The 26,977-nt window shown below is 41.7% G+C and overlaps 1 protein-coding gene across 2 annotated transcripts in view; it reads left to right on the forward strand.

Annotated features, from left to right (window-relative positions):
- Positions 1-275: 275 nt before the first annotated feature.
- Positions 276-26,977, forward strand: part of CHD6 (chromodomain helicase DNA binding protein 6) — a 197,955-nt gene continuing 171,253 nt past the window's right edge. For both annotated transcript variants that reach the window (XM_077778892.1, XM_077778893.1), the window contains exon 1: positions 276-326. The gene's annotated coding sequence lies outside the window, so the exon portion shown is untranslated. The remainder of the gene's footprint in view (positions 327-26,977) is intronic.

The raw sequence follows: 26,977 nt of genomic DNA on the forward strand, positions 1-26,977 counted from the left end.
GCGCGCAGCGGCGTCTCCAAGGCGGGGGGCGCGAGGCAGAGGGCGGGGCGGCCCCGGCGCCGGCCAATCATCGCCGCGATCACATCCATGCAAATACGAGCACAATGGAGCGAGCCCATCACTCGCCCCTGCAAGCAAGCTTGAAATGGGCTTCCGCCTGAGCGGCAGCTAGGCTGACCAATGACTCTGTGTTTTGGGCCAGCGAAGCCCAATGGCGTGGCAGGGAAGGCGGGTCCGAGCTGGGTTAGGGTGTCCTTGCAGGGTGTCTGAGCTAAACTTCACCAAATAATAGCTGTTTGTATTTTGGCTGCTGCAGGAGCCATTTTGGGGAAGNGTTTGCAGGGGTGGAGGAGGGTGGGCTGGTGCCAGGCTGCTGCTCCGGGAGGGGGCGGGGGCCCCGGCGCGTCCTCGGAGCGCGCTCCCCCTCCGCCCCCTTCTTACGCACTAGCGCGCACTCGCCCCGAAAATTGGAACCCTGGAGATGTCCAGCAACCCCGCAGCCAAGTTTTGTGCATTATTAGATTGCATGTTTGAGCCTTTTTTTTTTTTTTTTTAAAGAGGAATCTGTCCCCTTTAGGGTATTTATTTCCTTCACTGTTGAGAAGTAACGGAGTCTTTTGCTCCCTAATTTCCAGAGACATGCTTGTCAGATGTGCAGAGGGTTGGCAGATACTTGGTTTTTAAAAAGACTCTTGTTAGGAAATCCCCTCACTGGTGAGATAATTGAAATTTGAGTTTGTTTGCAGCTTCAGTTTTATTTGATCCAATTAAAAATACATAAGCAGGCACTTATATTTGTGTACATAAAGTATTCCTATTTCCAGTTATGACTGATATGACTGTGGTTTCGGTAGTGTGGGATCTAATAAGGCAGTATAATTCAATTTTCAACTTGTAGGCCCGTGTTCTCCAAATTAGGATTTATGGACCATTAGTAATCTGGCCGAGGATTCTAGTGAATCCTTGGCATCTCCAGGCATCCCTGGAACTATTATATGTGCCTTGTTCCCCACCCCTTGGGAACTGCTCAGTTCTGGTGTAACAGATCCACAAACAGAGGATACACGTTTTAAATTTTTTGTAGTTTTCAGAGTGTCTGCAGTACTGTCCGAGATTCAGTTACTGTTTCTCATATGGCATATCCGAGTACAATCCCGTTAGGCCCCAAATTTTGACATACTTTATGGGGATATCCTTGTACTTAGAAAAGCTTTGGTAGGGACCACAGCAGTGTTCTCTCAAGGCTAATGGTGAGCTTCCTTTTTTACTGGAGATCTGCAGTTACTCACTGTGCATGGCACAGTAGTCGGTTGATAAGCCGTACTGGTAGATCAAGTTGGCAACCTCCGGAAGATAGTTTTTGTGAACTTTGTGGCTCTAGGACAGTTGGAGAAGGTTGGAGATCTATGTATGAGAAAATGATTAGGCATGAATCTTCAAGTAACATGGTTTATGCCAACCAGAACAGGTGGTTTTGTGTAAGCAATGTGTGACTGTAACCCAAGGCCTGGGAAAACGGGGAGTGGCAAAATGATTAATTTTGGACTTCTTTTTGTCCCAGGGCAGATCTCCTTGATGAATTATGATGGATTATTTAAACTTTTTTCTTCGTTAACGGACTATTAAGAGTTAACCTTTACATTTCCCCCCCTTTTTCCTAACTTTGGAATCTCCTTTATAGTAACCAGAATATGATACTGTTCTTGCTGTAGCCTGGTCATGGGCAAAATAAATCTCCCATCTCTTGTGAAATTAGTTGTGTCTCATCGTGGTATTAGCCTGCCTAGAGTCACATCTTTTATCCTGCAGTTCTTTCTTGGCTTGTCACATTTTAGCTTTTCTGTTGTGAACAGCGTGCATGGTTTTTCAGTGTGATCCCTTGTACCCCAGCTTTCTAAGATTCTCTATCTTTATAATTATTTTTATAATTTATTGATGTAGTTGGGAGTTCTCTGAACTCATCAGTCTGTTACTTGATGCCAACCACGCAAGAAGTTGAAAGACCAGTTTGGAGTGAAATGGGAGAGCCACAAGTAACTCTACTGTATTTCTGGAAGATCCTTTGGCAATTAGTTTTTTTATATTTATGGATTTACTTTTCTTATAACTATTTCAGATACCAAAGATCTCCAGCAGAATCCTGTCTCTTTAGAAACCAGATCTCATTTGTGATTTTTGCCAGTATGTTACAGAGAACTTGTCAGAAACAATAGACGCTTGGGCCACTGTGTCTTAGAGATCTCTTTGAGTTATAGAAGTTTCAGACAAGTGTTTCGGTTTTCTTGGAAACATGGCTTTGCCCCAAGCAGAGGTTGTAGTTATGTCTTCCTGTGTTAAACCATGAGGCAAAAGGGTTCCACATTCTCAGACTTGATTCTGACTGTAGGGGCCTATGTTTTTCAACTTCCATGGAAAGACTTTGCATTGGTAATGGCTGAATGGAGTTAAACATGTTCTGGATCCTTTTGACCAGGTTAGAGGATTCAGGGATTCTACCTGCAAAAATATTTTCGGTATTTGACCATGACAGGATCTAAATCAACTGAGGAGACTGTGTTTTCATTCCCTTTCATCTCCCTTATCCCTTCAGTATAGCAAGGTTAGGAATAGGTTTATTTATTTAAAGATTTTATTTTATTTTTGAGATTTTTTTAAATGTTTATTTTTGAGAGAGAGAGCACAAGTGGAGGAGGGGCAGAGAGAGGGGGAGACAGAATCTGAAGCAGGCTCTGTGTTGTCAGCACAGAGTCTTACTTGGGACTCAAACCCACCAACTGTGAGATCATGACCTGTGCTGAAGCTCAACTGACTGCACCACCTAGGCATCCCTAAAGATTTTATTTTATTCTATTTAAATTTTTAAAAATGTTTTATTTATTTTTGAGAGAGAGAGACAGAGGGAGAGAGGGAGAGAGGGAATGAGCAGGGGTGGGGCAGAGAGAGAGGGAGACACAGAATCCGAAGCACGCTCCAGGCTCTGAGCTGTCAGCACAGAGCCCATTGTGGGACTCGAACTCATGGACTGTGAGATTCTGACCTGAGCCGAAGTCTACTGAGCCACCCAGGTGCTCCAGGATTTTATTTTTTTAAATTAATCTCCGCACACAGAGAGGGGCTGGAATCACAACCCTGAGATCAAGAGTCACATGCCCTACTGACCGAGCCAAACAGGCGCCCCGGAAATAGCTTTATTTTTAATAAATATTTAGTGTTTCACTTTACACTTCCATTCCTCATACAGACTTTAGCCTAATTCAAGTGAAAAGCTGCAGGGAATTCCATGGGATTGCCTGCATTCTCCTGTACCAAGTTATATTGAAAACTGTTTGAAATACATAAAATAATAGGAAGGGTTAGGTATCTATTTCCTAGAGAGCAGGTTTGGTGTTTTGTGTTGTGTTTTTTGTTTTATTTTCTTTTTCCCCAGTAGAATGTGACATATCTGTGAGGTAAGCAGGAAGCACTAGCCTTGAATAGGCTGGCACTAGCTGGTGTATGTTTAGCACTCAGCCAGGCACTGGGGCTGCAGATGAAAAAATGTCTCCATTTTCGTGGCCATTCCATGAGGACGGATGAAACAACTTATAAAGCTAGTATGTAAAGGCAGTAAAGCTCGTAAATGTTGGAGCCAGAATTTGAACCCAGGTCATCTGAATTCAAAGCACATATTCTTTTCACCAACCACCCTCTAAAGATTTCTTTAAAAGCTGGAGCGTGCCGTCATGTTTTAGTGGTATGGAGCTAAGTCAACTAACATAAGTTGTTCTATGCACTGGTACATTTTTACTTCTTCCTTTCAAGAATGTGTCAAATTAGAATACAGTAAGGGCACCCTTTTACCCTCCTTGTCTCCAAAGTGCAGGAGAGGCCCTTGTAGGGCACTTAAGAGTTCAGCCCAGCCTGGTACCAGTAACCACCAAGTGCGGAGGGAGAATGCAGTCACTTTTTCCTTGCCAAAATGTTCTTTTCTTTAGTTCATTTTGTGGAGGCGTTGATACCCTCTTGAGAAATTCTGTTACTTCCATAAAAGTCCTGAAGGTAGTAAAATGGAGTTATTTTAAAATATCCATCCCTGTTCCCATTTCTGAACTAAATTATGTGCATAAAACCCAGAGAAAAGTGTTTCTTTTTGCTTGTAGTACCCTTATTAGTTGGTTTTTATAGTTTGTAACAGTGATTCTTTACATCCTCATGCACTTACTCTTTATGCCATTTGCCATCATTGAGACTTTTAGAATCTTTGATAATGTATATGACATAAATAGTTCCTTTTTTGAGGAATCATTTTCTTTTTCAGTTGATGTACCTTTTCTTTCTATAGTCATAACGAGGGACTTAAATTTTTAGCAAGGAAAAAACCATGATATTTCAATAGATATCCATGATGTTTTTACCCACTAGCTATTTCAGAACTTAACCTACTAAGATGGTGTATGAAAATTTCAGAAAACTAGGATGTAGAATTTTAAGATAACTTCAGGACATAAATCGAAACAAGTTGGATTTGAATTTTCTAAGTAAGTAAAGGGAGATTTTCTTTTCCTACTCCTTTATTAATTAAAGATCTTTGTAGGGAGTATTCACTGATCTTATTCTGTGGATTAAATATTTTATCAGTAAATATTAAATATATTAAAAAATTTTTTCTACATTATGTGACTGAAGTATTTTATTTTTGGAATCTCTATTTTTTTTTAAAAGATTTTTCTTTATTTATTTCGAGAAAGAGAGAGAGAGCGTGCGTGCGCTAGTGAGCAAGGAACGGGCAGAGAGAATCCCAAGCAGGCTCCATGCTGCCAGTGCAGAGCCAGATGCCGGGCTCGAACTTACAAACCGTGAGATCATGACCTGAGCTGAAACCAAGAGTCGGATGCTTAACCGACTGAGCCACACAGGTGCCCCAGAAATCTCTATACCTTTTAATTGTAAGATTGTTTTTACGTAAAAGGTCAGGCTTCAGGTTAAAAGTAGGTCTAACTACTGTGGTAACCTTGGTCTTTAGTGCCTACCTGTTTAGGTTGAGGCTTTTTGTCCTGGCGTTCGTGGACCCCTAGGGAGTCTTTGGCTGGTCTGTGAACTCTCCAAAATAGTATGCAAAATTGTGTGTGTGTGTGTGTGTGCGCGCGTGTGCGCAGTTCCACAAGCAGTGAGTCTATTCCTTTTATGATTCTCAAAGGGATCTGTGACACTCACCTTCCCTTCCTCTACCCGCGTGCTTTCCCATCCTCCCTGCTCTCCTCCATCTCTTCCTACCCACATGCAAAAACAATATTAAGGAACATTGATCTAGGTCATTCCAAAACCAGTTGTTTTGTATGAGCAAAATCTTTTCCTGGAGGCTGACTTTGTTGGGGGTTTTTTGCCCTTTAGGAGGTATTGTGATCTCAGTTGATTAGTTGGCCTGGGCTTGGTGGAGTACTTCTGAATCACTCCAGGCAGCATCCAGGCAAGGGTTATCCCTGGAATTCTCTCCTGCCGTGTATTTTTTTTTTTTTTTTAAATATTTTTATTTATTTCTAAGAGAGAGAGAGAGAGCGAGCGTGAGCAGGGGAGGGCCAGAGAGAGGGAGTCACAGACTGAAACAGGCTCCAGGCTCTGAGCTGGCAGTCAGCACAGAGCCCGACGCAGGGCTCAAACCCGCAAACCGCGAGATCATGACCCAAGCGAAAGTCGGACGCTTAACCGACTAAGCCACCCAGGCGCCCCTCCTGCCGTGTATTTTTATTCTTGGGAAGCTCTTCCACACCCTTGCCCCCTGCAGCCTGATAAAAGAGTAAAGGTTCGAGCGGAGACATGAGGGCAATTGCAAAACAGTCTTAGAGGCTCCTGGGCCTCTGCCACAGCCATGTGCCTCTGCAGATGGGACTGGAGGGGTGGCCATGGCAAAAGCTCCTGACATTTTCTTGCTTTGAATACTCCTTATTCATTTAGTTACTGCTTAGTTCAGTATGTTAGGAGGAAAAGGGTTTTTTCCCCCCTAACATTGTAAGAGGAGCAGTTAAAAAGAATCCCTCCATTTTTGTATTCCTCAGACTTTGTATGTGATAACCTTGCAACTTTTCTGTCAATATTGTTAATTTCAAGTGGAATTTTTCTTAATGTCTGGTTGAACATGTAAGCTTATTTTACAGATAACATGCGTATATGTTGATTTCTGTTAAACCAAATGTTACTGTAGTAAAGAGGATGAAATGTTAAAGTTCTTAGAGCCTTATTTTATAATTTGCTTAAGAAGAAGTGAAGCAAATTGGTAAAACAATGTTCTAGAGCGACAAGAAAATTCTAAAAGTAGTCTCTAGGAAATGGCCAAACTTGAGAAATCCTGGAGATTTTCTTAGAGAAGTTCATTTGTTGGGCCAGATCAGAAGTTGAATAGAAGAAAAATCCATTTCTTTGGTTTGATATGTAGATTGAGGAAAACACCTTAAGCTTGAGGCAGATCAGTGAAGGGCATTGACTCCTATGAGGGGATTCTATTTGATTTGGTCCTTCCCTAAGTGTACTCAAGTGAAGAAGTTTGCTTGGACTATTTACTTTGGGTTCAAGGAAACCAGCCGTATTCTAAGAAATTTTTTGAAGGGTGCCTGGATGGCTCAGTCGCTTAAGCATTCGACTCTTGATTTTGGCTCAGGATATGATCTCAGAGTTTGTGGGTTTGAGCCCTGTGTAGGGCTCTGCGCTGACAGTGTGTAGTCTTCTTGGGATTCTCTCTCTCCGTCTCTCTCTGCCCTTCCTCCCCCCTCAAAATAAACAAATAGACTTAAAAAAATTCTTCGAAAGGTTATGTCCAGTAAGCTAGGTCCAAATCATAGATTTTATTTACTGAAAGAAATTTTATGTAATTTAATACAAAAGACTTTATTAATGTTCATTTGTATATTTTGGCCTAAACAATTCTTATAAAGGTAGCCGTCTAAATTCAGCTGTAGGTTAGCTTGAAGAAGTCAAGGCATCATTCTTACAGACCATGTGGCAGAATCAGATCACATTATAAATAATAACACCATCAGATTGCTTTTTTTTAAGTTTATTTATTTTGAGAGAGAAAAATAGAGTCTATGAGTGGGGGAGGGGCAGAGAGGGGGAGAGAATCCTAAGCAGGCTTGGAGCTGTCAGTGCAGAGCCTGATGTGGGTCTCTGACCCACTAACCCTGAGATCATGACCTGAGCCGAAATCGAAAGTTGGACCCTTAACCTACTGAGTCACCCAGGCTCCCCAGATTGCTTCTCTAAGTAAACCCTCTGTAGTATCGTTTTTAAGGGACTCGGTATTCTGCTTAACAGAATTAACATTTTTACCTTGAGTTGTAAAACTACGTTGAGGAAATGATAGGGGATGTGAAAGAGATCATTAATGAGCACTCCAAACAGATAATTGTACAAATGTGAAATAAGTTCTTCTAGATCAGGGCACTGCAGTGTTAGTCTGCAGATCGGTGCAGGTCTACAGGCTGTTTGTTACCTGCCTGCGACCAGGTTAAGTATAGAACTGGAAGCATTTAGATGTTTTTGTAGCATTTTTTAGAAAAATTAGTCTGTTGAGTTTAACAATAAAAAATGTAAGTTTATAGTATACTCTTTAAAAATTTTTTTTCCAGGTAATTCATTTTTCTGGTGTTTTATAACGTATTAAGTCTACGATGGATTGGGAAAAAACAAAAAGTAGTTCTTAACCATAGGCAGCAGTACTGAAGGTGATAGGTAACCTCCGTTATCTTGCAGCTGGTTTAGAAATGCACATTTTGGAGCCACTTACCAGACCAACCAAAATAAACTGTGTGGGGTGGGGACCGAGTAATCTTTGTTTTAACAAGCTATATTAATGACTTTTGTGCACATTTAAATTTAAGAAACATTGTTGTAAAATAAAAAAGAAACATTCTTTAAGATCAGCACTGTCCAGTAGAAGTTTGTGCTATGATGAAAAATGTCTTATGTATGTGAGACCCACCCATCGCTTGTGGCTTTTGATCCCTTAAAAGGTGGCTAGTATGACTGAGGAATATAATTTTACATTTTATTTAATATTAGTTAATTTAAATAGTCACATATGGCTAGTGGCAGTGGCATTAGACAGCATAGGTTTAGATCATTTAGGGTCCCCCTTTCTTGGGGGGCAGAAGTGGATTAGAAATTAGAATATAGGACAAGACTATGCTTTAGACTTTAAATGAGAGCAAATAATACACTAAAAGTTGGCACTGTTTGCCCATTTATATTTACCTATTTTTATCTAAAAGTTGATTTGATGTTAAGAAAATAGTAGGGTCAGAAAATAAATTTAGATCTGTGTCACAAAGGTTTTGCAAACAGCAGGGTAGCTGTTTTAGTGAGGCCTTGTGACCCTTTATGGCTGTGACTAACATGCATAATGTCTTGTAATAAGACTTCTGAAGCTTTTTTCTTTCATATAAAGATTTAAGCTTTTAAGTGAAATCCTGTAGTTTTCTAGTTCTCAATATAAAGCACCAGTTATTGAGAGTTCTCATTATGCTAGAGTAGTTAATGGAGATTTTTTCCTATGGAGTGTATTTTTGGTTACTTAGAGGATGGTTTTTCATTTTATAAAGGTAATCTTTATTTCTAATAATATCCACCGAGGATCCCTTGAAAGATTGAACCTTATACTCTGTCCCCTTCCGATATATTTAAAAATTGATTGGTAAAAGGTTTCCTTTACTTGTGCAAGATTGTATATGCTTCTCTGCCTCTATCCCCATCTACTTGTGCTTCATATTTAAACTCCTAAAAGTCAAGGATAGCATTGACTCTAATATATTATTGATCGATATCCATTGCAGGATTGGAGATTGTTTTGTGATTGACAAGTGGAAGGAAACATAGCTATAAAAGTAAATGAGGATGCACATGTAGAATCATAGCTTTTTGAAATGCTGTCCAGACACAGTGAGTCTTTTCTAATAGTACCATAATTTTATTAAATATGTTGCCAGCCTTTAGGTTTTCAGGCAGGAGATTGTTAGTCATATAGGCAGCGCTCTTGAAGCCTAAGAGAACAGTAAGGGGTGTCCCATATTGTTGATACACTCACACTGTGAGAGTGAGTGGGTAGGTTCCTTAAAGATCATGGATAGGGCTGCGGGAATTGCAAAATTATTAATGCCACAGTGTCATTTACTTTGTTTATGGTATGAATTAATGTGTTGTCTTCCATTGGTGTTCATGAAAAAACACCATTTCCCATTTTGTTGTAGGGATGGTCTTACATTCTCAGTGAGTGAGAAGTCCAGGTAGGTTGTCTGGGTAGGAGCTTCTACATAGATGAAAATGACACAAGTATCACTGATTGGTGTGGCTTAACATTTTGTAACATGCTGCTTTGGACTGTTGTGTCTGACTTTCTCCAAAGAGTTTCAAGTTCTTGATCTCTAGGTATATATTTGGACTGCTTGCTTTGGAGTCTTAGGGAATTGAAAACCCTCGACTGTTGGTACTGAGATCTGATAGTTGACAGATCTTAAGTTTAAAGTGTTTGGAGGTTCCTTGCTTCCAGTTTGTTCCCATCACTGTCACTGGTTCCCAGGGCTGGGACTGGAATGTTGTATGACATGTTACTAAAAGACTGATTTCAGTCTTGGACAAATACCAGTCTCCTTATTTACACATCCTTATTTACACAGAATACTAGTCGTACTCTGCCTGCCCTTATCCGCTCTAACACAGCACTTATGCTAGCAGGGCTCTCCCTGGATGCTCTCTGGCTTGCCCTTGTGCTCATTCTTTTTTTTTTTTTTTTTAATGTTTTATTTATTTCTGAGAGAGAGAGAGAGAGAGAGACAGCGTGAGCAGGGGAGGGTCAGAGAGAGAGGGAGATATAGAATCTTGAACAGGCTCCAGGCTCTGAGCTGTTAGTCAGCACAGAGCCCGATGCGGGGCTCGAACCCACGAACTGTGAGATCATGACCTGAGCAGAAGTCGGAGGCTTAACCGACTGAGCCTCTCAGGTGCCCCATCCCTGTCCTCATTCTTGAACTATGCTTTGTTGCTACTATTAGGGCTGTGCTTGTGGCATTATTTCTAGTTTAAGCTTTAGAATTATCAGGTCTTACATAATTCAGCATCTCAACTAGATTCTTCTAAACTAAAGCCCATAGCCGAGTCAGGCTTAGAATTCAATTCTTATTTTACTAAATAAATAGGACTCTTTCCCTGACTCTGATGATTAAGGTCCTGGAACCCCCTGTGGGAGAATTTCCTTAAGAACTTACGGGGATAAAATAGGGGAAATTGGGTTCTGAGTTTAGAAGTGAATTTGTGAAAGGCTGAATAATTTTTTTTAATGTTCTCAAAAAAAATAAAGATAGCAATGAAATTTTACATGTCTTAAATGAGTAGGAATGAGTGGTACTATTTTGGTAACTCTTGTTTACTATGTCTTATTTACTAGAAGTATTTTGGCACATCTTTCCCTTTTATATCATGGTAAAAGGCTTGTGGTACTATTTTGGTAACTCTTGTTTACTATTTTTTGTTTACTAGAAACTTTTTGGCATGTCCCTCCATTATATCGTTGTGAAATCCTTTGTAAATTTACCTTTGCTTTATTACAAACAATGTGAATGAGTTTTTTTTTTTCACATCTGCATACTCATTCACCTTTTTAATTTAGGATTATTACAATAGGTTTTTCCCAGACCCCTCAATTATTGTGATAATTATAGCGGCTGCCAATCATTGAGTGCTTACTGTGTGCCAGGTATGGTGTGCCACTCTTTCATGGTGTGGTTCTTAGGGCTGCTCACTGATACCCTATTTTTGGTTGTCTTCTGGGTACGTGGTAGGATAGTACTTTTCCATCACCTTGAAATTGAACATGGCTCTGTGACTTGCTTTGGATATTGAAAGTTGAGTACAAGTGATGTGAGACACTTCTAGGCAAATACATCTTTTTTTCTGAAAGAAATTTTCAGTGGTTATATAGTGTAAGCAGTAAGCCTATGCTTTAAACCACTGGTCATTTATGATTTATTTATTAAAAAATTTTTTTAAACATTTATTTTTGAGAGACTGAGAGAGACAGAGCATGAGCAGGGGAGGGGCAGAGAGAGAAGGAGGTACAGAATCCAAAGCAGGATTCCAGGCTCTGAGCTGTCATCATAGAGCCCCATGCGGGGCTCAAACCCACAAACTGTGAGATCATGACGTGAGCTGAAGTTGGACGCTTAACCGACTGAGCCACCCAGGCGCCCCTAAACCACTGAGTTTTTTAAATGGAGTTTTAACTGCAGCAAAAACCAAGCGCATCCCGGTTAATGTAAACATACATGTATTATCATCATTGATCTTCATGGCTAACCGCTGATACTGGCCCATTTTACAGTTGATGAAATGGAGACAAAGGAATTAGGTTCACTTGTCTGGCAGAAATAGTAGCCGAGGCACTTTGAGCCCTTCTTTCTTAAGCTCTGTAGTTTTCTGCCATTATGCTGTACCAACTCAGCACCCACTGTTATGTCTAGAATATGGGTTCTGCCCATGATAACATCCTGCCAGAGCTTGTGTTTACTTGTCTGTTGCATCCCTTCTTACAGATGCTCCTGAAGTTCCAGGTCCCAGGATCTCTCACCAGTATTTACTTTTCCCAGAGTTGCACTGCAGAAACCTCCATTCCTTTTCTGTCGTCTGTTATCTGCTTTTACTGCCTTCTGGAATTCCATCTTTCATGTGACGGGGATAGTTCTTTGCCTTAGGTATCCTTGCGTCTCTAATATTTTCAAAGTTCACAGAAGGCCCCATTCAGCTTTGAGAATGGGAGGCTGCCTGGCAGTCATCAAGGCCTTGCAGCATAGTGGTTAAGTGCATTGATTCTGTGGCCAGACCGGCTGTGTTTGGATCCTCGCTCTGCCGCTTACTGGCTGTGTGAACCTCCCTGTTCCTCAGTTTCCGCATCTGTACACTACATATCTCCTGTCATTGTTTTGAGGATTGAGTTCATTCATGTAAAGTCTCGGAACAATGTCTGGCACATTGTAAGCATCATGTAAGTGTTGGATATTATAATTTCAAAGAATTAGGTATCACAGGGCCCAGATGAATAGAGATAAGACATTACTGATCTTAATCTTTCTGATGTTAAGATATTAAAGGCTTTATGACACATTTAATTTAATTTTTCCTTTTATTTAGCAGGAATTGCTGAACAGCTCTACGTGGCACTATGCTCTGGGGAGGGAGCTGGGGAATGACCTAGAGCTTGCCCTCAAAGAAGTTACAGTATAAAGGGGAGATAAGATATACATAAATACCTGCACTGATAATTGTGCTATTGCAAGGTAGCTTATAAAAAGTGTCCTTTGGGAGTTGGGAAAAGAGGGAAGTGAGGAATCGGAGAAGACTTTAAGTTAGGGCTTTTATTAGGTTGGAAGGATAGCCAGGATTTGGATGTAGAGACTGGGTGTGGTACGAAAGAAATCGCCAGGTGAAAGGAAGCCTTAGATCAGAGGCCTGTAATAAACATGTTCATTCAGCAGATATATAGTGAGCATTTACTATGTGCTAGTCATTGATGTAAGCAAGCCCTGGGGAGGCCGCAGAAACCGAAGGAAGTTCTTGCTCTTGTAGAGCTTGTGTGACAGTGAGTGAGTATACAGAACCGTAATGTATCAAGTGGTGGTAAGGACTGGGAAGAGGATGACGAGACAGAACAGGTTTATATAACTAGGAATAGCACGATTCATTTCTCATATTTTTCTTAGGGTATCTTTTGAGGACACCCAAAGCTGAGCTTAGTGGCTTTTTCATGTGCACTGACCTGTATCTGTGCCGTTTTCCACGCTCACAAGCCTCTGCTCTTCGCTCTCAGACTGTTTAGATAATTTCCTTCCTCTGAGACCTGAGTTAAGGTCCCGGGGCCTTCATGGGACCATCCCCCTTGTAAGTGCCAGACACACCCTCTTTCCCGTCTGCACTTCCGGAATCAGGTTTGGCCTATGCAGCGAATTTGGCATTTCATATTGAACTGCCTTTGTCTTTTCTCAGATTGTTCGTTGTTTATCCCACAAGTATGTGATACCCGTTTATTTGGTAAACAGTTATTGGACTTGCTTTGTGTTTCAGCCATGACTGGGCACTAGGAACTTGAAGACAAATGCACATGGTCTGTGCCCTTGAGGAATGCACAGTCTGTTAGAAGGGAGAGAAATGTAAACTGCTACTACAAACACCGTGATAAATGTCAAATTAGACAATTAGATAAATGTCCAAAGTTTTGTTGGAATGCAAGAAGGGGAGCAAACATCTACTAAGGGAAGTTGTTTAAGAGTTTGGAAAGCAAGAAACTTTTAAATTGGCTCTTGAAAGTTGATTTGGATCGTAGTCAGAGACTGGAATTGGTGTCTGTGAGTTTGGAGAGCCTTTTATGCGTGGGCAGTATCCTGCGAGGGGGTGGTGCGGAGTGGAGAGTCAGGGTAGCTGAAATAGTGGTGGCGGCCTATGGATTTGTGATGGGCACGGGGCCTGAGCAGGAATAAGTTTGAAGACACAGAAAGGCTTTGAAGATGATGATAAGGAGTTGAGATTTGTGTGGACAGTGAGGAATCATGAGAGGTTTTATTGCCGGGGAGTAGATTATATTCTGTATGTGGGCAGTAGAGATCAAGTGGTGCTCAAATTTTACTGCATGTTAGAATTACCTGGAGAGCTCTAGAAAATACCAGTACCTAGGCCACACACAATAAAATCCGATTGTCTAGAGCCTCAAGGGACCCAGGTATTGGATTTTTGATAACTGCCCAGGTGATTCCAGCGTGCCACCCAGGTTTGAGAACCTGTGGTTTGAAGGGCCTGATGGCAGGTTTATAAATGAGGAGGCGGGCTAGAAGAGAAGGAGACATTGGGAACCAGGACAAGGGAAGACGTTTCAATATCTCTGTTTGTTTTTAACAAAATTGTGGCCCCCAGGGGACAAAGTCGAGTCTTTGTACTTTGAACCCTTCAGAGGTTTATGCATAGTAGGTTCTCAATAAATATTTGCCTTGATTAGTTGTCTTTTGTTCAGGTACTCATAGTTGAATATTCAGGGCATTTTATTTCTTTTGCTGCTTTTTGTTATTAAATAGAAATTCTTTTAGTGAGTGGATAGAAAAAAAACCATTTTGCTCTGTTTTTTTTTAATGTTTATTTTTGAGAAAGAGAGAGAGAGTGTGCGCTAGCGAGTGAGCCAGGGAGGGGCAGAGAGCAAGGGAGACACAGAAGCAGGCTCCAGGTTCCAAGCTGTCAGCACAGAGCCTGATGCGGGGCTCGAACCCACAAACCGAGAGATCATGACCTGAGCCAAAATCAGACGCTTAACTTAACTGAGCCACCCAGGTGCCTCTTGGTCTATTTTACTTCCTCATAATTCTGATTAAAGATTTAGGAGGTTAAAATTCAATGATTGAAACAATTAGCCTGCCTATGGATTTGCTTTATCAAGAGTTACCCCCTCCACCGACTGAGCCAGCCAGACACCCCAAGATTCTTTAAGTATTGTTACGGTTTATCTTTCACAACATGTGGAAAGGGAACCTTAACACTAGATTCTGTTAATCTGTGTTAACTCATGAATTTAGCCATGTGGTATAGAGTCTGACTTGCTTTGTATACTTGAAATAATTTTTCTTTGCCAAATACACTTATTTCTGAGTGGGAATAATATTTTTAAAAATGCCATCAATCATTTTTAAAAAACGCTCTCTTTGGGAGAGAGAGCAAGTGAGCACCAGTGGGGAAGGGGCGGGGGAGAGAATCCCAAGCAGGCTCCACATGGTCAGTGCAGAGCCTGAACCAGGGCATGACCTCATGTGAGATCATGACCTGAGCTGAAATCAGGAGTCCTACACTCACCTGACTGAGCCACTCAGGCGCCCCTACTGTGAATCATTTTTGTGTGAATTCTGCGTTCTCTGTTCCAGTAGAGGGGAGCTGGAACGTACAGAAATTAAAAACTTTTTAATAGTCGATGTTGTTTATACCTCCCTCCTGCCATTTGTATCTTGAGAAACATCAAACCTATAGAAAATTACGGGAATGGTACCATTTAACACCCATGTCCCCTTTACCTAGATTCACGAATTACTGTTTTGCCAAATTTTCACTAGCTTGCTTACTTGTGCGTCCTCACTGTTTTTAGCCATGTCCTTTGAGAGTTACTTGCAACAGACATTATGACACTTCACCCTTAAATACTTTTGCATTTTTATCTTTAAAGAAAGGGCACATAATTATAATTACATCTTTCAGGACATTTGACATATAACTAATATAGAATCTGTGTCTAAATCTCACCGCTCACTTGTTCTCTAGCTTTTTTATTCTTCCTGCTTTTTTATTCTTCCTGCTCTCCAGTCCAGTTTAGGGCCGTGCGTTGTGTTAAGTTGTCGTGCATCCTTCTATTCCAGTATCGATTAGTGTGATCTGGTAGTTGCAGGACTTCAGGAATGGAAATGAAAACCTCTTTAGGGGCAGTGAGGCCCAGCTTCTCATCCTTCTCCCCGGCTGGCCTCCTTCATGCTCTCTCGTGGCCAGCTGGGAATTGGCCCTCTGAGACCCATGGCAGAGCTCCAAAGGGGAACCCAGCAGCTCGTGCAGACCTGACTGTGCACATCTTCCTGAGGCCAGGAGAGGCTTTATCCTGAACAGAGGTAGTTTTCATTTTAGGATCAAAGCCATTCTTGTTGCCGAGATGCTCAATTAAGAAAATGTGGCTTAACTGGGTGTTATATGGAAACCAACTTGACAATAAACTACTTGTAAAAAAAAATAAATAAAAGAAAAAAAATGTGGCTTAAGAAAAAGAAAATGTGATCGTGTTTTTAAAAAAATTTTTTTAATGTTTTATTTATTTCTGAGAGAGAAAGCGCAAACAGGGGAGAGCCACAGAGAGAGAGGGAGATACAGAATCTGAAGCAGGCTCCAGGCTCTGAGCTGTCAGCACAGAGCTCGATGCGGGGGTCGAACCCACGAACCGTGAGATCATGACCTGAGCTGAAGTTGGACGCTTAACCGACTGAGCAACCCAGGTGCCCCGAAAATGTGATAGTGTTAATGGGACTTTGGGAGAAGATTTTCATAGTTGACTTTAAATCATCTGAACGTTAAAGTTAGTTGTCTTCTGCTGTTTCTTGAGGACCACTGATTATCATGACCTTGTCTTTATGTAATTCATGGGGTTTCCTATTCTTTTTTCTCTTCTCTTCTCTTCTCTTCTCTTCTCTTCTCTTCTTTTTTCTTTTCTTTTAACTATTAGGAACCTCCCTGCCCCCACCCTCTTTAAGTTTTCCAGGGGTTATGTGTGTTTGGTCTTTTCACTCCTTCCTAAGCAGACTTCTTTCCTGTTGCTTCAACTGTTTATAATCCTGGAATCTCAGTTTCCATTCTCACCATCCTCTGTACTCCAGACCTTCCTTTCCAGCCACATCTCAGCATCTGCAGCTGTTTGCTATACATGCAAAACTGAGCTGTGTGTCTGTTCGTGTACCCTGAGCATTGGTTTGAATATTGGATGGAGGATGAGAATGAGATGATATTTGATTAGGGAACTAGGAATATTAGGCTCCTATCCCCTTTCAGCCCTTGCCCTCCTCTTCCCCTCCCCCAATACCTCATGGGAAACAGGTGAGCCAAAGGCAAAGCTTTGCTAGTAGCATCACCATTTCCTGCACAGGATGGAGTCTTGGAAGTTAGGCTTCATGGAATGAATTCTTTTAACCCAGTGTTTCTCAACCTTCTTTTTCATTATCACTACCCTAAGAAGCTCTTTTAGACAATTTTTTTTAGCATTATTGCCCTCCTACCCATGAAATTTTAATACCACGAATATATAGTATATTTGTGTATATACTGTGTGTATGTCTGTATCATACATGAACAAGTAAGATATTTTAACCCTCAAGAACCACTTTTTTTCCCTGTGGAGTGATATTGCTCCATTGACAATGCCTGTTTTAACCTGTACCAGTGGTGGTCTAATGGCTGGAAACAAAGCAGGCCGAAGAGTCCGCTTGCTAACTTTCCTGTCTACATAGAGTTTACCTTAGGCTTGCACCTGACTGCCGTAACTAGTTTTGTAATCTTGCTGTAGCCACAACTCACAGTAATAACAACTGTATATTGTGCCCAGTATATACACATATGTAATTAAGAGGTATTAATACTCAATATTTAGTCTTACTACTACTCATGATGCCCTGTATCTACTGTATTTTTTTTTTTTTTTTTTAATACTTTTATTTTGGCTCCTGGGTAGCTCAGTCTGTTGAGCATCCGACTTCTGCTCAGGTCATTATCTCACCGTCAGTGAGTTTAAGCCCTGCATCAGGCCCTGTGCTGACAGCTCAGAGCCTGGAGCCTGCTTTGGATTCTGTGCCTCCCTCTCTCTCTGCCCCTCTCCAACTCATGCTCTCTATCTCTCAAAAAAAATTAAAAATACTTTTATTAAGATAATTTTCTACTATAAAGTCACCTGTTTTTATTCTGTAAAATTTTTAATTTAAAAAGAAATGTTGAGGGTACCTGAGTGGCAAAGTTGGTTAAGTGTAGGACTCTTGATTTCAGCTCAGGTCATGATCTCATGGTTGACAGGTTGAGCCCTGGGCTGTGGGGTTGAGCCCTGTGTCAGACTTTGTGCTGGGCATGGAGCCTGCTGGAGATTCTCCCCGCCTCTCTGCCCCACCCCCACTTGTGCACCACACTCTCTCTCCAAAAAAAAAAGGGAGAAAGAAAAATAAATGCTGGTTGTGATCCATTAAGTTGCATGTTTATTTGGTTTTTTTTGAGAGAGTGAGAGAGTGGGGGAGGGGCAGAGAGAGGCAGAGACACAGAATCCCAAGCAGGCTCCAGGTTCTGAGCTGTCAGCACAGTGCCCAGTGTGGGACTGGAACTCATGGACTGTGAAATCATGACCTGAGTCGAAGTCAGATGCTTAACCGACTGAGCCCCCCGGGTGCCCCTATGACCCATAGACTTCTTGCAAGAGCATGACGGCCAACAGGAGGAGCATTGCCCTGGTGTAGCGGGTCTAGAGGTCACCAAACATCCTCTCGAGAGGCAGGGAGAAAGAGGTGGGCAGAGCCCGAGCCACTGTGCTCATGGTAGTTGTCGGATTTTGTTTCAGTAAATGCCCGTGTGGCAGTTTTCCCCCTTGGTGTGGGATGAAGCCTGGGGAGCTCATGGCAGGGGAAGGCTGCAGTGAGGTTTTTAAGCCACATGTAAAACTGTTCTGGTGGCAGCCAAGCAGCTTGCCTCCCAGGAAGGTGAAATGGGTAACTTCATTCTCTGATTTGTGGTGCCAGCACCCCCTTACTCCCCTTGAAAGAAGGGAAGGAAGAGAGGTTGGGGTTGGGGGGGATGAAGGCTGGGGTAGAACAGTGATCTAACATTACATAGTAGAGCCTGAAATTCTTTATTTTATTTTTATTATTGTTATTTTTTTAGTGTTTATTTTCGAGAGAGGGAGAGTGTGAGCAGGAGAGGGGGCAGGGAGAGGGAGACCCAGAATCTGAAGCAGACTCCAGGCTCTGAGCTGTCAGCATAGAGTCCACTGCAGGGTTCGAACTCAAGAACTGTGAGGTCATGACCTGAGCCGAAGTCGGACGCTCTGCCAACCGAGCCATCCAGGTGCCCCGAGCCTGAAATTCTTGATCTCCTCATTATTTAATGGGTTTATCCATAGGAATATTTGACAGAGTGACTATAAGGATCTGCGTATTTGATTAATTTGCTGTCATTAATCTCTTAGAAGAGTATAGAGCACCGAGGAAATGAAATAGGAAACAACTCAGGTTTTATTAGAACGGAAGAAGAGAGTGTAAAGAATGAGGTGTAGCTTGCTTTGTCGCAGTGTATTCATGGTTGGAGGGAAGCCCTGCATATAGCAAGGAAGTGTCACCTGTGCAAACATGGAAGCCAGCGGTAGAAAGGCCAAGAAAGGAAATTTTGCCCTTGTTTAATTTTGGTCCCAGCGCTAGAGGCAGGGCAGGAATATGATAGGACCAAATAAAGCTCAGGCCTCCTATCCATAGCAGCAGAATAATTAAAGCAGACTTTTATTGAGTGCTTACTATGTGCTAGGTACTAAGCATTTTATATTTATTCTCTCATTGACTCCTCTCAAACAGTGTGAGGTAATAGATAACCTGTTACCCCTTCATTTTACTGATGAGGAAATTGAGGCATAGGGAGGTAAAGAAACTCGTTCAGGAGCACACGGTTACTTGTTCTTACATGTAATAGGAATGTGCAGGGCATTGGAGACCCTGCCTTGAAGTGATGAACCCACAGCTGCTGGGACCATGTCTTCTGTGCCATACCTCTTTTCAGGGGCATAGTCTAACTGGCACAGCCCATGGGCTTCATTTAAGTCAGTTCGTCTTCAGGTTGCCACCTTGAAGTTCACTCTTAGAGGCTGTTGACCACAATACTAAAAATAACATTGTCCTAGAGAATATTTATAGTTTTTTCACTCCCTCTTGAGTACAGAATGTGCCTTATCTGGGAAATACTACTTATTTTAGGACTCTAGAGTTGGACATTTATATGGTAGGGCTTGTCCAATGGTAGTCCGATTTCAAGTCAATTCAGCAGACATTTACATGCCCCTGTGTGCCCTGCCGTGCACTTGGTGCTGGCGCTGGGGGTAATACCTGTGATCACAGTGTAGTAGGGGGAGGTAGATAAGAACCAGTATTTGAATTGCATGAAACTCAATATAACGGAAAAGGAAACATAGAGGAGGCTAAGGAGGTTAGGAAGAATTTCCCAGAAGAGTTAACATCCTACTTAGGTTTCTTAATTTTTACTTATTTTAGAACAAAAAAATTTTTTTTAAGTTTATTTACTTTGAGAGAATGAGAGAGAGCACAAGCAGGGAAGGGGCAGAGAGAAGGAGAGACAGAATCTCAAGCAGGCTCTGCACTGGCATATTAGAGCCTTATGTAGGGCTCAGACTCACAAACTGAGAGACCATGACTGAGCTGAGATTAAAGTCAGATGCCTAACTGACTTTGCTACCCCAGGTGCCCCTGTAATTTGGGTTTTGAAAGATAAGTAGGAGTTTGCAGGTAGGTGGACAGTTGCAGAATAGTTAAATGAAAATTGTTAGAGAGATGGACAGAAGCTCCCATCAGAATGTTATTGCCAGTGTGACCAGATTCTTTTTTTTCCCAATTTTTAAAAACTTTTTTTTATTTTAAAGAGAGAGAGCAAGTGTGAAGGGGGGAGAGGGACAGAGAGAGAAAGAGAGAATCCTAGGCAGGCTCCATGCTCAGCGTGAGGCCCAATGCGGGGTTTCATCCCACTATCCTGAGATTATGACCTGAGCTGAAATCAAGAGACACATACTCAACCAACTGAGCCACCGAGGCACCCCTTTCCAAATTTTTATTTAAATTCTAGTTAACATATAGTGTAATATTGGTTTTAGGAATAGAATTTAGTGATTCATCACAACAGGTACCCTCCTTAATGCCCATTACCCATTTAGCCCATCCCTCACCCACTTCCCTCCATCAACCCTGTTTGTTCTCTATCGGTAAGAGTCTTTTATGGTTTGCCCTTTCCCCTTCTTTTTTTCCTACTTCCCATATGTTCATCTGTTTTGTTATCTAAATTCCACATATGAGTGAAATCATAAAGTATTTGTCTTTCCCTGACTGACTTATTTTGCTTAGTGTAATATACTCTAGCTCCCTCCGCATCATTGCAAATAGCAAGGCTTCATTCTTTTTAATGGCTGAGTAATATTCCATTGTGTAAATATAACACATCTTCATTCATCAGTTGATGGAAGCTTGGGCTTTTCCACATTTAGCTGTTGTTAATGCTGCTATAAAACATCAGAGCGCATGTGCCCCTTGAATCTGTATTTTTGTGTCCTTTGAATAAATACCTAGTAGTGCAATTACTGGATCATAGGGTAGTTCTATTTTTAACTTTTTGAGGAACCTCCATACTGTTTTCCAGAGAGGGCGCACCAGTTTGCATTCCCACCAGCAGTGCAAAAGGTTCCCCTTTCTCTGCAACCTCACCAATATCCATTGTTTCCTGTGTTGTTAATTTTAGCCATTCTGACAGGTGTGAGGTGGTATCTCATCATGGTTTTGATTTGTATTTCCCTGATATGAATGAGAGATGTTGAGCATTTTTTCATGGGTCTGTTAGCCATCTGGATGTCCTCTTTGGAAAAATGTCTGTTTATGTCTTCTGCCCATTTCTTCACTGGATTATTTTTTGGGAGGGAGGTATTGAGTTTGATAAGTTCTTTATAGATTTTGGATACTAACCTGTTATCCAAAATGTCATTTGCAGATTTCTTCCCCCATTCTGTAGCCTGCCTTTTAGTTTTGTTGATTGTTTCCTTCACTGTGCAAAAGCTTTTTATCTTGATGGTCATAGTAGTTCATTTTTTGCTTTCCCCTGTCTCCGGTGATATGTCTAGTAAGGACTTGCTGTGGCTGAGGTCAAAGAGCTTGCTGCCTGGGTTCTTCTCTAGGATTTTGATGGTTTCCTATCTCACATTTAGGCCTTTCATCCATTTTGAATTTATTTTTGTGTATGGTGGTCCAGTTTCATTCTTCTGCTTGTTGCTGTCCAGTTTTCCCAGCACCATTTGTTGAAGAGACTGTCTTTTTTCTATTGGATACTCTTTCCTGCTTTGTCAACGATTAGTTGACCCTGTGTCTAGATTCTCTTTTTTTATATTTTTAAAAAATGTTTTAATTTTATTTACTTTGAGAGAGAGTGTGTGTGCATGCAAACGGGGAGAGGCAGAGAGAGAGAGAAAATCTCATGCAGTCTCCATGCCATCAGTGCAGAGCCCTATGCGAGGCTTCACCTCCTGCACTGTGAGATCATGACCTGAGCCAAAATCAAGAGTGAAGATGCTTAACCAACTGAGCCACCTAGGCACCCCAACCATGTGGCTAGATTAATTCAGTAGAAAGAACTTCCAGTTATAAAATTCCCTTTGTTCTCCTAGTGTTTTGAATTGCCATTGGGGTCCTAGCCTTCAGCAGTAGGGCTGTACATCTAGGGATTATGCTTTGGGCCAGTTGTAAGAGGCAAAAAATGCTACCTGTGTACATGCAGGCATGCTGCAACTTTGGACAGAAATGAATGCCTGCTTGTCTGAGGGGATGATGGTGTTCCCTGTAGCCTAGGTCTAACCCAGGGCTTTTATTGCATTTGCTTGATGAGATTTTTCTTCTCTTATGTGAAAATAGTTGATTAATTATTGTCATTCAGAAAGAATTTGGTCATTCAGCTCCAAATGTTTTTTGAGCATTTGACTTTTTGGGGTGGAGGGTAGGTGAGGGCCATAGAATTTGGGTTTGTGAAGTATAACATGTATTCAGTAAAGTGTACTCAAATATCCTGCTTGATGGAGTTTTACATGTGAATATACCTGTGTAACTACAACTTTCTGATCAAGATAGGGAATATTTCTAACACCCCAGAAGGTTCCCTCATGCTCTTTTTTATAAAAATATTTTTTAACATTTATTAACTTTTGAGAGACAGAGAAACAGAGCACGAGTAGAGAAGGGGAGAGAGAAGGAGACACAGCATCTGAAGCAGGCTCTAGGCTCTCAGCTGTCAGCACAGAGTCCAACATGGGGCTCGAACTCACAAACCATGAGATCATGACCTGAGCCAAAGTCAGAAGCTTAACTGACTGAGCCACCCAGGCACCCTCCTCATGCCCCTTTCTGATAATGCTCATACCCCCCACTCCCCAGTCCTCCCCAGCATTATTTTGACATGTAACGCCAAAAATTCATTTTGCCTTTTCTTGAACTTGAAGTGGAATCCTAGAGAATGTACTGTTTTGTATCTGGCTTCTTTTATTCAGCCTTATGATTGTGGGATTCATCCACCTTGTTGGGGAGCACTGATTATTAACTGGTCATGAGACCCTGCTAGGAAGAGACCTAGAATAATCACATATGATTTATGCCATTGAGGATTGACATTCATTTATTCGGTATACGTTTACAAGTGCCATATACCAGGTGCTTTGCACGGGCCTGAGGATCACAGATACATAAGTTCTTACCATCAAGGGGCTTTGAGTCATGTGAGGGAGATGAACACTTATTTTTAATTTTAGATTGATCAAGAGGTGTAGGAATGCCAAAAATACCACTTTGGGAAGAAATTTTGAGGAAACCATTGGTGTGTAAGTTTGACTTCTGTCTTTGGCTGGAGCCATGAGAGAAGATCACCCTAGGGAATGATAATCAATGTGTCATTGAAGGCAGGGAATGGAAGTGAAATTTGGTGATGGCTGTAGTGAAGGAACAACCAGCAGTGTGTTACTGTTGATGTTGAGGAAGAGTTTTATGAGGTGAGGTGAAACTACAGAGATGCTTGTTATGAACATGGTGTTTTTTCAGTAATTGAGATGACTTGAGATGTCCCATAAAGCCATCAAAAATTCCCTGAGGGTGCATCCAGATGCAGCGTCTGTCTCTAGTCATGGGGTTTTGTAGCAAAATGTGTTCCACATGTGTCCCCTATTGTATCAGTTTGCTGGGGCTCCTGTAACAAAATACCACAGACTGGGTGGAGTTCACAGAAATTAATTTTCTCACGATTCTGGAAGCTAAATCCAAGATCAAGGCGCCAGGTTTGGTTTCTTCTTAAAGCTTGGCTTGCAGTCCTCCTCACCATGTCCCCATGTGGGCTTTTGTCTGTGCTGTCTGTGTCTTAATCTCTTTTTAAGAAGGACATCAGCCATATTAGATTCGGACCCTGTCTTCAAATATAGCCGCATTGTGAGGTACTGGCAGTTAGGGCATCAGCATGTGAATCTGGCTTGTGGAGGGGCTTACACAGTTCATAATACCAGGTTTGAGAATTCGCCATAATGTTGGGCTCTGTGAGGGTTGTCACCTGAGGAAAGCAGCTAGGGGGGTGCGGTGGGGGGGGGGGTGGTTTGGGCAGGGACAGCACCAAGAAAAGCAGGTTGTAGAGCAGTCTGGTGTAACCCCCATGAGAGCTGGGCCTTCTCTGTAGTTGATAAGGGTTCATCTGCACACATGGGTCCATGAGCCTTGGCTCTGCTGTCTAACACCGTTCACACTGTGGTATTTTATCAGTTAATAGAGAGTGAAAATAAGGACCGGGAAGAACAGAACCTAAACTTCAAATGTCAGTTGGACATCACAAAGAAGATAGTCTCACAGCTTTCATAACTCTTAATAACCTGTTCCTTTTCTGAACAAATCCCGTCCCTCTTACCTGTCTAACCCTTTTCTTTGATTGGGCTGGCGTTGAACAGCCTTGGCATTCTCCTGTATCACGCTTGAATACCAGAGAGCTGTCTCTCAATCAGATCACCTCAGTCTCCCCCTCCTTGGGGGAAGGAAATTGCCAGAAGGATTGATTTTGAATTTTCTCTTGTGGTGGCCACTAAGAGGGTGGTGGGTGGGGGTTTTCTTTCTGTTAATGAAGCCTCTTTTAAGAAAGTGCTTTTAGATAGTCACGTCTTAAATTTTTTCTTTAGAGACAGAGAGAACTCATTAGGATGAATTTTGGAGGGACTGCTTTTGTTGTAATCTGCATTGGAATGCTGTGGTAGCAGATGATGCTTGTTACAGGTACCTGGGAACTGGAAGTTTGAGGTTTTTAGGGTAATGATGTTTATTATAATGGTGTTATAATGGTCTGTATCCTAGAGTCGCTGTTACAAGATCCTTTTCGAGAATTAGATCTTTAAAGCTTCTAGGCTATTAAGAGAACTCAAGCAGCGTTGAATGAGTTCTGTTAGCTCGCGCCCACTCATGTTAGACCGAGCCTACTATGAAGCAGGGGTGTCGGGAAGCATGCCCAGTGTTTTCATGGCTGCACCCCTGTTGAGGCCGGTGCAGTCCCAATGCCTGTTTATTCCATCCCTTTTTGGTGGGCTGCTTGACCATGAATTTCATTTTGCCAGGATGCTGGGTCGGAAGTAAGCATTTAAAAATTTTTGAACAACAGTCAAATGTAGTGTGCACTGTGGCTCTCATTTCTATTTATATTAATATATTTCTGTTGGTCTTTGACTTGCTTGGCTGTTTACTGAAAAGTAAGTTTCTTTTAACAGATCTTACTGAGTCATTGTTAATTCACTTAACAAGGAATAAGTTCATTGTTTGAAATAGGTCATAGGTCAAAAGTGTACTCCACATTTTGCTTTCTTTTTGAAGAAACAAGACTGGTTTTCTCAAAACTTTGTTTAGGCCAGTAAACAGTATTTCTTGTACCCCCAGCAAATTAAATGTTTTAACTTTCCAATTTTTTCTATTTTGTTTTCATTCTCTTTTCTGACATTTCAATCTACTCTGATCTTAAGATTTGACTCTACCCACTGTTTTTTTCTGTTTGTGGTTTGTGACATTTTTCTTTTTTACAAACTAGGTAGAAAATACTATTCTAGAAAAGTGTTTCTTAGGTGCTGACAGTACTCAAAAGGTCGGGATATAGAAAACCTGTGACCACAGGACCGACAGACTGATTTGAAACTCTCTGTACCTTCATTGAGTGGTCTGCATGTTTTAGGCATCTTCAGTCTGTGGAAATCCTTGAGCTATTGCTGCCATATTTTCTAGACATGTCTAACTAACTAACTAACTAACTAACTAACTTCCTTCCTTCCCTCCCTCCCGCCCTCCCTTTCTTTTCTTTTCTTTTTCTTTTCTTTTCTTTTCTTTTCTTTTCTTTTCTCTTCTTTTCTCTTTCTTTCTTTCTTTCTTTCTTTCTTTCTTTCTTTCTTTCTTTCTTTCTTTTCTTTCTTTCTATTTTTGAGAGCGTGCAAGCAGGGAGGGGCAGAGAGAGAGGGAGACAGAGAAATGCAGGCTCCAGGCTGTCAGCACAGAGCTGGATGCAGGGTTCAAACTCATGAATATTGAGATGGTGACCTAAGCCAAAAAGTGATCTGCTTAATCGACTGAGCCACCCAGGTGCCCCTCGACTTTCATAAGAGTTTTTTTTTTAACCCCTTTTAATTTATTATTTTTAATAGTAAATTTTAAAAAAACATTAACTTCTTAAAAGATGTTTATTTTGAGAGAGAGTGCCCATGCTCATGACTAGGGGAGGAGCAGAGAGAAAGGGAGAGAGCCTTAAGCAGGTTCCACACCTAGTAAGTAGCCCAACATGGTGTTCCATCTCACAACCGTGAGATCATGGCCTGAGTCGAAATCAAGAGTCAGACTCTTCACCGATTGAGCCACCCAGGTGTCCCATTTAACCCCTTTTCAATTAGAAATATTTCAACAAAAACAGTTCAGATGGTATCTGACCTCTTAAAGGGGAGAAGTGAGAGATGGGTTCCATTGCACTGGGGAATGGGTGCTCCCAGTATACCATGTGAGTGCTCCTAGAGAATTTTCTTAATTCTTGTGTTTTAGTTAGATCCATTCAGTTGCAAGAAACAGATTTAGGCCAAGTTAGTTTAGAAAAGTGACGTGGAATGGTATGGTAGATTGAGCCAATGGCCCCACTTTTTTACTTCTCTGCAGTAGTATTTTACATTCATACTCTTGGGATAACTTCATGGGTGGAATTCTATCCCTGTGCCTTCGTTTTAGGCTTGGCCACAGGACTTGCCTTGGCCCAGTGGCATGAAAGCACAAGTAGACATGAAAGCACGTTTGCAGTGTGCTTATCCTCATGGGCTTGTCCTCTCATGCCATTGTGATCACCAAGAGAAGAACCCTGAGTAGCTGCAGCCCCTTAGGCATGGACCTCAGAGTGAGACAGTAGAGCAGGGTCACCCCAGCAGACCCGTTGTTTAAAGCAGAGTCAACCCAACTCAGATGCCTGAGGGGAAGTTAAATGCGTATTGTTGTATGCCAACCAAGATTTTGTGGTCTCTTGTGCACATTATTTAGGCACTAGATGACTAATTCAGTAATACTGCTGGATCCAGCACAGCTCCAGGGCCTTTAGTGGCCGTCTTTTTTGGATGGCTTCTCCTAGTACTTTACCATTTACGGGA

Source organism: Crocuta crocuta, unplaced genomic scaffold, assembly GCF_008692635.1.
Source record: "Crocuta crocuta isolate KB4526 unplaced genomic scaffold, BGI_CrCroc_1.0 scaffold248, whole genome shotgun sequence".
NCBI lineage: Eukaryota > Metazoa > Chordata > Mammalia > Carnivora > Hyaenidae > Crocuta > Crocuta crocuta.